This window comes from Rhamphochromis longiceps, linkage group LG23 (assembly GCF_057381845.1).
Source record: "Rhamphochromis longiceps isolate RC_006_pf linkage group LG23, R_longiceps_female_GT1.1, whole genome shotgun sequence".
In the NCBI taxonomy this organism is placed as follows: Eukaryota; Metazoa; Chordata; class Actinopteri; order Cichliformes; family Cichlidae; genus Rhamphochromis; species Rhamphochromis longiceps.
Genome location: NC_140578.1, coordinates 40516152 through 40528568, shown reverse-complemented (window position 1 = coordinate 40528568; position 12417 = coordinate 40516152). Strand labels below are relative to the sequence as shown.

Sequence of the window (12417 nt, the reverse complement as noted above, 5' to 3'; positions counted from 1 at the left end):
TCATCAAAGAGCGGAAGAGCACGTGTGGAGAATGAGTTTCTCCACAGCTGTAAAGCCTGATGAATATTGACAGAGCACAGGTACGGAGGGCTGAATGAGCACAAATTTGGCTCTCCATATCCACGACATCACGTTAGAAATGGCAATCAGGAGCAAAGCGTGGAAAGTCATTTGCTCTTTTTTCAAATCAGCTAGCAGGTGAATGTAATTAGTAACAGTCTTAGCTATAAAGATCGGTAATGCTCAAGCTGGAGCGGCTGCTGGATAATCGGATATACAAACTGTACCGGTGGATATTATCAATCAGTCATATTCAGCTGATTCCAGGAGGCATATTAGTAAAACACATAGAGAACTCACGCAGTTCTATTAGGTTCAGCTTTAAGGGAAAGAGCATTGTATGTATTATTAGAAATGCTGGATTATGGGGGATAATGCAGAGTAGTTTATGAGGCTGGCTGGCTGCAGGGCTGTGCATTAAAAACTGCTGAGTACTGAAAATTAAAAGTCATTTCACCCTTTACACTGATTACATCTTCATATTTTCTCATTTAAATTCAAGAAACTTCATAATTTGGCTGTTTTTTTGCTGCATATTTAATATTGAAGCATATTACATATACAAAAATGGTCAAAATATGATTCCAAAGTTAAGGTACAACACTAGCATCACCTTCCTAACTCTACAGGGGAACCAATCATTTGATTACTGTAGCTCTGTGTAGTTTTGGGCTAACCCACCACCTTTCTCATGATTATTTTGGATGGAGCACCAGACTGAGGGCGACTGATTTTACATTTCTGAATAATCACACATCTTCTTGCTGATGGTCTTCTGTGGACAGATGTACACATAAGGAGTTGAGATCAGGAGAATCTGTAATTGACTGGCTGATTGATTGTAATCTAGATGCCCATCGGTGGGAGCCAGAATTCTGGCTGGGTTGTAGAGGATCAAATATGTATTTCACTCCATTTCATCCCAATCTTATAGCTTGTTTTTTATGGATTGATGGTATATAATCCGTCTCTCAGGGCACAAACACACGATAGACTCCTTTGGGTCCTGTGCATTAAATGGTTCAGGCTTGTTCTGGTGGATCCCAGAGATTCTTAAATAGCTAGAATTTGGGCACCTTGGAGATCAGATGAAAAACGGCTTTTTGTCATTTTCTACAAGTTTCTCCTGTATGAGGTGGCCATGGCTTTTGCTGGTGTCACTGGTCTTCTGCAATGCTTAGATGACTGATGTGTGTCAGATATATGTATGTATAAAAACCATGAAGAACATTGCATTATAACAAGATGACCTGCCCTTGTGTTTTACACTTGTTACTCATCTGTCTATACAGACTACACAGGACATGCATACAATTAGGTCCATGACATGTTGGACAAAGAGAGTGCTGTTGCAGTGTTGTCTCAGTGCACCACCGCACTGGATTTTAAATCAAGCGATCCAAGATGTGATTGGTGTGCAGACTTTCAGATTCAGGGTCTTACAGTAAATCTGCATTAACTGTGCAGCCATTTTCAGAGACTTAAATTTAATGAGTGAAGAATTCTTGTTCTCTTGTTACTTCACGCACAAATAAAGAAAACAAAATATCAGAAGTTGATTCAAAGTGATGAATTTGTAATTTATAGCTTTTGAGTTTATTTTTAAATATGAGGCTCAAAGACGTTATGTACGTGAGGGTGGTATCATTAAAAAACTGAACTAACAGAGACGTAGAAAAACCTTTACAGAAGTGGCCACGTCAACAAATTGGTTCATTCTTTTGAAGGACTGGACTGGCCAGCGCAGAGGCCTGAGAGACCACAGAAGACAACTAAAGTGGATGATGACAGAACCATTTCCATGGTTAAGAAAAACAAATTCACAACATCTAACCAAGTCAAGGACATTCTCGAAGAAGGAGCTGTATATAATTATCCAAGTCTAAAATTAAGAGCCGCCTTCATGAAGAGAAATACAGAGGGTTTACAACAAGATACAAACCACTGTTGACAGTCTGAAACAAGGAGGTCACATCAAACTATCAGTGTGTGCAGACAGAGAGAAAGAAAAAGGTGATCCACAGCACTGATCATGACCAGCTAACATACAGTGGAGTGAGGTGTTTGCGCCTCCCCCGAATTCAGTCTTTTGCTTATTTATCACACTTACATGTTTTAGATCATCAAACAAATTTAAAGATTAGACAAAGATAACTTGTAAATACAAAACACAGTTTTTTTAAATGATGATCTCATTGATTAAGGGAGAAAAGTTATCCAAACCTACCTGGTCCTGTGTGAAAAAGTAATTGTCCATCTTGTAAAATCATGAATTAACTGTGATTAACCACATTTTTTGAAAAGTTGAGTTCAGCTTCAATAAACACACAAAGGGAAGCAAGAAAGATCTCGAAGCATCACGACAGAACGTAAAGAAGCACCTGAGAAACAAATACACTGACATCTACCAGTCGGGAAAGGGTTACAAAGTCGTTTCTAAACCTTTGGGACTCCAATAAACCACAGTGAGAGTCATTATACACAAATGGAGAAAACTTTGAACAGTGGTGAACCTTCTCAGCAGTGACCGGCCGACCAAAATTACTCAAGATCACATCAGCGACTCATCCAGGTCACAAAAGACCCCAGAACAACATTAAAGAACCGTAGGCCTCACACGTCTCAGTCAAGGTCAGAGTTCATGACCCAACAATAAGAAAGAGAGCGGGCAAAAATGACGTCCATGGGAGAGTTCAAGGAGAAAACCACTGCTGACCAAAAAGAAAACAAAGGCTCATCTCACATTTGCCAGAAAACATCTTGATGATCTCCAAGACTTTTGGGAAAATACTCTGTGGACTGACGAGACATCACTTTCCACAGAGGGCCATGTGGGTTTGGTGTTTTTTTACCCTTTATTTGTGTTATCTCTTTGTAATATTTAATCTGTTTGATGATCTGAAACATTTAAGTGTGACAAACATTGGAAATCAGGAAGGGGGGCAAGCACTTTTCGCACCACCGTATTATAGCCCCAAACAATACATTCTCAGATTTATTGTTTAACGCATGCTGTACTTTGATTGTGCAGCACTAATGGAAACTGATTGCATTTAAACTCCAATGAAACCACTTGGAAATATCTGTATGTGATGAAACACTTTTGCAGCCGGCTTTTTATGCAATGCACTGAATTACCAACCCCGAGACAACAAGCGATATGTGCATTAAACATAAGATAAATCTGTGTTTCCAGAGTTTGGAGTGCAGCTTTTCCCTTAAAATAACACCTAACATTAAGCAGGGATCACACACTCAGACTTGTCTCACAGAGATATACTTAGTCACTCAGGCATATACCAAAGACTAACCCAACTGTTAAGTACTGTACACACTTCACCTGCACACAGCCTTTCAGGGGACTGCAGGGGCCATCAGAGGAATGTTTAGCCTGTGTTATTTAAACAAGTAGAAAATTGGTTGTATTACCAGTGAGAGCAGGGCTAATCCTGCTTCTATTCCAGCCTCAATCTATACAGCACATGTACCAGATGTGGGGGATTACCACTCAGATATACACACACCTGGCTATGGGCCTGCAGACACACACTCAGTGAGAAATGACTGCGCACACAAGCAGCATGTAAGATTAGAAAAGAAACCATAAAGGCGGCCAAAGTGACGCATCCAGTCTCCCACTCACAAACAAAAGCGCTCGAGCAAACGCTTAATCGAAAGTGTCAGGCCTGTGGTAAAAGACTGCTTCTAAATAATGAATCATATACGGAGACATCACTACTTGACCCTCTAAATGTTTCTGTTTGAAGAGGTGCCAGCAGTTCCAAATGGCAGCTAGTACTTTCACATTAAACATAATGTCTCTTTGATGCCTCTGACAGACTGATCTAAATACTAACGCACCAAAGTAAATCCCTCCGTCTGTTGGTGCAACGATCTAAGCATCTGCATTCATGCAAATTTAGCAAATGCTGACCCAGTTCCCACACTTCAGACACTGCAATTCCACAATGTAAAAAACAAAACGAAAAAAAAAAAAACCAACAGGCAACAGGAACCTGTTTACAGTGTTAGAGAGCACACGACTCACCTCCAGTACTGGTTACAAGGTTTTTTTAAATACTTTGTGTGAGCCCTGATTTTTTTTTTTAAAAAAGCAACTGAGGTTTAAAACTACTAATTAAACACATTTCTTACAGGAAGGAGCCACCCTTGTTCCCCAGATATTATACAAGGAATTGTGGGACTCTTTATAAGGCACAGCAGGAAATGTGCACAGAAGTGTTGTTCAGGTCAGGTGGGCTTTCCCAACTACTTCAAAATGCTGTACTTTAACCCTCTCGAGGCAGGCGTTGTCGATTTGCAACAGTTATAAACTAACAACCTGATTACCCCACATACATATTTTATGAGTTTTTTTTACTCAGGACTACCACTGCAGGACTTGGTTGTGCATTAACAACAAAAAATTTAATTTGAGCCTGAGAGAGTTAAATATGAGGGGAAGAAAAGATTTATTGGATTAGAATATAAATTAAATGTGTTTCCTAAAACAACCCTTCTCTTCTTTGCAAGAATTGTTTAAAAATGAAGCAAAAACCCCTCAAGCTTATTTGCTTCTAATGTGTTTTATCGTATTTGTGGTCGCCGTGCGTCTGGCAGGATCCTGTTTGTTGGTGGAGATGGTGGAATTTTAATCACAATGTGGCTTCACACAATTAAACATGATCAAGAAATATTGAAAGTGCGTGCTCCACCAGCAGAATTCAAAACCAAAGCAAATCAAGTGTTCTCTAAATGTGCCAATCACAGCTGTTCCCTGCACTGTGCAGTCTGAAGTTTAATCTGGACGAAAGACATTATGACCACTTACAGGGAAAGTCAATAACACTGATTAGCGCTTCATCATGCCACCTGTTAGTGGGTGGGATATATCAGGGGAGCAAGTGACATGGCTAAAACTGTGATGGCTATAAGATGGGTCCAAAAAGGCAGCTCTTCTGGGGTGTTCCCAGTCTGCAGTGGTCAGTATCTATCAGAAATGGTCCAAGCAAGGAACGGTATGGAACCAGCGACAGGGTCATGATCAGCCAAGGCTCACTGGTGCACACAGCGAGTGAAGTCGGGTTAATAAACACCAGCTTTGTCTGCAAAGATGAACAAACAGGAACGCAGCACAATGTGAAAGCAGAACCTGGCTGCTTTCACTCTGAGCTGAGCTTCAGTACATGTTTTCATTTATATTTTTCTTCTAAGAGATGAACTGAATTTAGCTGAATGAGGTGGGACGATTTTATTTTAACGCAAAGATCTGAGAATTAACTATGGGAGCATAAAAAGGATGATCCTCAAGGAGGATCACTGTGCCATCGTTTCCAGTGAAGAGCTGGAACAAAAGGTGGAGCACTTCACAAAGCTAGCTAGCACTTTTTGGTTTGTGTTTTCGGGCTGTAAGAACAATAAACTGAATCATGTTTAGTCTTTCAGGAGACAGGTGTTTATGATTTTAAACCGCCCATCAGAGACGAAGGAGGTTTCCTTTGCAGGGAAACACAGAAAGGGATACGCCTGCACAGGCAGCATGAAATGCTTTGATTGTTAAGATGTGGGGCTCGGGCTGACTGCTCGTCCTCTCGGGCTCTCAGAGGGACGCCACAAAACAGGGGCCTGAACCCGAGGCGGGAGAGACTGAGTTGCAATTCGTCTTACGGGGACTCAATTTATGGTTTCCTTTATGGAACTTTGGGAAAATGAGTGTTTCCAGAGGCAGAACAACTGCGTTTAAATCATGATCATTTTAAAGACAAAATCATTCTTCTGTCTCAAATAAACACACAACTCCTTCTACAAAAGCAAAACAAAAAGCTTGAGGATAACAAAGAAACAGGTTAAAGTCATGATAAATGTGTCGCGGCGGGGGATTTTCATTTTCCTGCTTTATATCATCGCTCCCTCTTCAGTCTTATGCACAAGGTGGAGAGGATTCATCAGAAGAGGGTGGCTGTTTGAAAAACGTCACACAGACAGGTTGAAGGGCCAGTATACTCTGTCGCATGGAACTAATTTCTCTGCCGGTGGAGTCATTTTCTTCTCTCCAGGGCGTGATGTTAATACTTCCAGCGCAGAGAGCGACAGTCCACTTTAATGTCTCTGCTCTTAGTCAGAGCTCAAACAGCTTTGACTGAGCTCTTTCAGAAAATATAAGATTACTCAGAGCGGTGTGATCACAACGAGGCAGAAAGTCAGGACACTTGAGCTGTAAAACAAATGTTGCGTTAGCAAGAACAAGTGAGGAAACTTATTCACAACTTCTTTAATCGCAGGCGATTTCACAGATGTTTATTTTCCATCTTATGGCACAAGACTCACAACTCACAAGAGACAAGTGCACAAACCAGCCACCACATCTTGTGAGCGCAGATAAAAACTTGTCCTCTTGTGATTGGCCGCTTTTAATGGACTCACATGCACACAGCATTGCTGACGAAAAGCTTGAGTAAAACTGAGGCACGCCGGATTTAATATCTTGCATTGGTGCCCATGTGCATGGCTCTAGAAAGCTCTGCGGAGCACTTACAGAGTGCCAACGCACGACTACACCAGGACAGTGTGGCAGCATCAACAGTGAGCGTGTTTTATTGGACTTGAGACGACGTGTCGAGGGTCAAACGGGAAGATTTTGGTGTTGTGTTCAGTCTGAAGTTAGAAAAAACCAAAACATAATGCCACAGTGTTTGTCTCTCTCCCCTAGCAGCTGTTGCAGTCATAGTGATGAAGCACGTGGGGTCCAACTGGGAGCGCAGTCGCTGCTAAACACACACGTACACAAGAGCGAGACACCAGCTGAGGCGCTGAGGTGCCGGCCACATTATTGTATAAGCACATTCACAGGGACAGGGCAAACTCTTCATATATCACACATGCCAGAAAGGCTGAGAGAGGGAAAGATGTGGAAGGGGAGGAGGAGGAAGGAGGCAGCAGGAGATGAGGGAGCAAAAGAGTGAGGGAGGTGGGTGACGAGGGAGCTCCGGGCCTCGTATTTCTTATGCTGGCAACACCAATATCACACCGGCTTGTTCATCATTCCCGCAGCATGAAACACATCAGCGGTGGTTACACTGGTGCTGTTTCACATGTGTGGACACGACACACTGACACAAAAACACACACACACACAAACTCATAACCTCCCCCCGTCCTCATAAATGTTCATAAACACACATTCCCACACAAACGCAGGAAGAAAAATCACACATCCAGCTTTCTTCCCCAAAAGTCAGAGCCAGAGTCTAATAATCAGCTTTCTTCTCCCCGTGGCCATCGCAAGGCCAGCTGCTCCATCCGCCCTCCCTCCTTCCTCTCGGGATCTGACAGAGAAATAGAAGGAGTGATTAACTCTGAGCTGTGAGGCTGGCGCCCTCTCACCTGTGGCTCTCTGCTCCTCCCCCCGTTTCCATCTGCCCTCCCTCGACACTGAGCTTTCCTCCAATACGTCACCTCTTTCTTTCTGCCCGTCGCCCTCCTCCTTGTGCAAGCACAGCTTTGGAAACTCTCGGGATGATTTAAAGGAAAATCCGCACTCTTTGCTTTGTAAACACACGTCATTAAAAACGGATCTTGTTTTGGTTTCCATTTGCCTAAAAGTGTCGCTGCCCCCTGGATTGTTGAGGGGCTGTTTCACCACAGAGCTTGCTTATACAGATAATGAACTACACATTAATGACACTTTGCACTTCTCGTTTCCATGGAGAGCCAACATTGCTCACAGCCTGAAGGTGGTAGGAGGGGGGGAGAAAGCCTCACCTGCAGTTTTGTTCCTATACACCCATCAGCATACGTGTTCCTACCATCAGGTCTTATTAGATAGTTATTGACTCAACATCAAAGCCTGGAGAGGAAAAGTGAGATTTGTGCTGCATTACATCCCAAGTGCAACACACCAGCTGACAGCCCCCATCAAACCACATATAGCTGTAAGGAGGCTCGTGCTACACGGCCAAGACAGACTGCAAAAAAAGACATCATGATGTGTTTAAACCAGCACTTCTCTCTCTCCTATTAACGCGCCGTCTATGAGCTGCTAATTAACTGTCCGTGCAAAACAGACTGCTGAAACAATGACTCGATTATCCATTTAAATCTTACATCATCTTTAATCAGTTCTTCTTTTTCATACCATAGGAACATAGGACTTTGTTTAAGCAATACTTTATGATATGCATGTACTCCCACATTTGTATTATAAACAAATTGGATGTTTTGGGCAGCAAAAAGTAATCAGATTTTTCTGTGTTCAGTCACAGCTTTCAAGGCTTGTATACAAACCACAGTTGCCAAATTTGAATCTGGTAGATTTTACCTGTAAGACTCAGGCTTTAATGATTTTACCACCATCCGACATTGTTATCCTGAGTGAAGAGAAAAATCCTGAAATCCACTTCACACAGCTGATAACGGTGTTGTCAGCCAAACATTAACACAAAACTATCTTTGTAGAGGCTGAAGCCCGCTTCTCTGCCTATTGATGCCTGTTAATGCCAGAATTCTTTGTTCCCGCAGACAGAACGCCAATGAAAAAAAGAAATAGTTTGAAAGCAATTTATAAAAACAAATGTCGAACCATTTCAACTGCTGCAGTCATGTTTTTTACAGGTCTCTGTGCAGTACTGTGGAAAACTAAGTACACCCTTATTGTTAAAACCGGAATTAAGACGGCAAGTAGCAGCCATGAGTGGCTAATCATTGGTGTGAGCGCCTCGATAAAACCAGTAGTTTGGGCCTTTTAAAGGTCTGGAGCATTAAGTTGTGTGTTAGCACAGGGACACAGAGTGTGTCCCAAAAAATTAACTGAAAGGTCAGAGTATGCAACACTTGGAGAAACTGCAAAAAGCCCGAGGGCTACAGTGGTGTAAGTACAGTGGCCACTTTGGAGGGTTTTTAAAGATGAACCAACTTTTTAAGGTCATGTCACAGCATCCCAATCAGGACTTTGACAGGGCAATTCAGAGGTGGACTTGCTAGTGTGTTTTGGATCATCGTCCTGCTGCAGAATCAGAGTGTGCTTCAGCTTGAGGTCACGAAGAGACGGCTGGACATTTTCCTTCAGGTTGTTTTGGTAGACATGGTCATGAAAGTCTGTTCTTTTGCCACCTCCAGCTAAACGCATGTACAAAATTAGCTCGTGCAACAGGACAATGATACTACTCAAGGTGCTGCAATGGACCAGTCCATGTCCAAATAAATGCCTGCAAACCTCAGTATAAGCAACAGTAAAGCGACGTTGTGTACTAGAGCTGCCCAAAAATGTCTCCACAAGCTTATGAGAGACTGAAAACAATTAAAAAGTTAAAGGTGGTTCTACAAACTACTGAATCATAGGGTGTACTTAAGCTTTTCCACAGCACTTTGTATAATCCTGTGAAAACTAAGTACCCCCCATGACACCCCCGTTTATTTTGCACGCCTGTAAACATATTGACTTCAAATAACTCAAACCTGTTCTTATCCACAGCAACTAAACTACACTCTTCTCCTGGGTAATAAGATTATGTTTCCTGACTCTTATCCTTCTGATTAAGGGGCATTTATATCCATTGAAAAGGTAATATTAGTGGAGAGATTCTCAAGCACAGTGACCTGACACTGGTTCCTCTATTTGTCATCTTCCTCTATTTTGTATCTGCGGGCCTCAAGGACATTCTCAGTGCTCATTATCAAATTTGAGAGATAGTACAGAAACTTACTGTGCTCGCTTATCTGGAAGTGAGAGCAGACACAGACGAGCAGATAAAAAGACTCTCTGTGGAAAGATATACTTCAGAAGTGGATGACCACAACTACTGTAACCTGTGCTTGTTTCTTTTCTCCTAGATAAGGTGCTTTTATAATAAATGTAGCTGTATTTTTTCACATCTGCGTTTCCTGAAAGATTATTATTTGCGTGAGGACATTAACAACAAACATAAGCTGTATTATGGCTTTTTTGTGAGCTATTTTTACTTAAAGAGGAATGATTAAGCTTTTCCTTAGTTTCTGTCATGCATCGATGCTGGATGCTTATGTCAAACATGGTCAAAGTTTCAAATGTAAGGTTGGAATTCATACAAATAACCTATATGAACCAAAAGCTCAGACATCAGGTAGTTTTTTCCTGCCCTTGGCTCTGGATGATGTCAGTGAGATCAACAGCAACAACAGAAACAAACTGCACTTTAAGTACTTTGTTTGCACTGAAAGTTCTATAAGGCATTTTGTTTTCATAACAGCAGATTCATTCTGCATGCAAAAATCTTCATAAAACGATCTCGCCTTCATTCCATATGTCCTTCCCGTCTCAGACGTAGGCGGGCTAATAATTGGAGTGGCCCATTCAGGCACATTACAGCCCGCAGAGCTCCATTCATTAGGCCAATCAGTGAGGTGATGAGGTTGAGAGGCAGGAAAAATGAATGATAACAATAAGAGTGTGTGTTTCGTGCAGGAAAGTGTGATTTTGTGTGCATTACAGTGGACGCAGATGTGGTTTTAGCTGTGTAATTGAAGCATGAATCATTAAATATTTAACCTAAATGAGCTGGATTTGAGTATTTGCAAGCATTTATCCTCTAGTTGCTTCAGAAGTAGACACACACACACACACACACACACACACACACACACACACACACACACACACATTCAACCTCAGACATACGAACGCACGTCCGGAGAGCTAGGGGAAAAACACTCGGCGCGTTTTCCACACACCCTCAAACAGCATACACACATAATATACACTGCTCTGGGGCGGTGCCATCTAGGAAAACAGATGGCGAGAGGCTGGTAAGGTCAGAGAGCAGATTTGCTGTAAACAAGTTGATCTATAATAGATCATTAGCTGGATATGAGTAGCTGCTCTGCAGGCTGCTGTGCCAAAATCATCGCTAAGTGGTGAAGCCAATAACTGACAGCAAACACGGCGCAAGCTGCAGATTCACAACAACATCACTGCGACTGAATTTGAACATGTCTGTTTATTTTGTACCAGCTGAAATTTAAATATCAGGTCTGGATTACACACATCATTTGAAAGACATGATCATGGCACAGATCACCTCCTCAATCATAATGATTACATGCATGTGTCATTAGGGACAAAAAAAAAAGAAAGAAAAAAAAAGAAGTCCAACAAGCAGTCCGCTCCCTCAGGCGCCTCCTGGTACGGGAGGTACGGGATAGTCAGATTACAGTCGGATCGCCTCGCTCCATTAGAAACTAATGGGTGGTGTGATGGTGACTTAAGAGGGCAACGTAGATCCTTATGATTAAGACCGGGAGGAGAGCCAAAGACGAAAAGATCTGACGCTCCTGATGACCGAGCGTATTCTTGATAGGTCGCGCAAACTTATGCAAAGAAGCAGAAATGGGCCTTATCCGAGCCGAATCCCACTCGCTTCGCTTCAGTGAACTGACAAATCACTTTGGAGAGGTGCCATTATTCAAAGTCGAAAGGTAGAGCTATGGATCATCTAAAGAAATTAAAATTCCAAAGTGCAACTTGCATGCAGTTAAATGAAAAGCAGACAGGCACAGCGAGAATTATTTCTCTTTAAGCCTTCATTGAGTTCCCTCGTGGTTAATTGCAATCAAACCAACTTTGGTAAAAAAGTGTGTGTGTCTTTCTGTGTGTGTGTGTGTGTGGGGGGGGGGGGGGTTATTGTTAATTGAATATAGTCAGATGAAGAGCTGTTGTGGCGCTCACATGGGAGGGTTGAATCAAGGTCGCGGCTGATGAGATATGATCAAATCAGCTCAAGTGACCGAATCCCGTCGGGCAACTCGGCTAATGTCTGATCTGATCTGCAGGCAACAGTCTGTCGCAGAGATAATCTAATGTCATTCAATATTTTGTATGTTTACAGAATATCGAATAAATAAATTCATCACTGAAGTTCACAAGAATGCATAATAAGTATATAGTCGATAAAGTTAAAAAAAACGAAATAAAAAAACAAACAAAAAAAAAAAAAGCAAAAAAAAAAAAAAGCATCTTCCCTCCATGGAACTCATTAGCTCTGCAGGAAATCCTATTTTCACAAAGCTTATAGTGAAAAAGCATCTCATCCTGCCTGTTTAAAGTGTAATTACTGAGTAACTGAATGCAACAAAGGTGGGGAAAAGTTGTTAGCAGTCCAGGCCTTTTGGTCAAATGCTCAAAAAAATACTGACAAAGAAAAACATCTTAATTTCTTAGATTTCTTTAAGTATTAGACATATGCACACATAGTATAGTAGTTAACACATTTACTGGTTCAATTCAAGCCAGAGGAGCAAATCCACTTTGGGTTTGTATCAAGGAAGGCATCAGGGGTAAAACTGCCAAATCGAACATGCTGTGGTGGCAAAGGAGCAGCAAAAGGA

General features: G+C 41.9%; 1 protein-coding gene across 4 annotated transcripts in view; it reads right to left on the bottom strand.

Annotated features, from left to right (window-relative positions):
* pard3ba (par-3 family cell polarity regulator beta a) overlaps nt 1–12417 on the bottom strand; it is a 208927-nt gene that overhangs the window by 172709 nt on the left and 23801 nt on the right. The window lies entirely within an intron of this gene.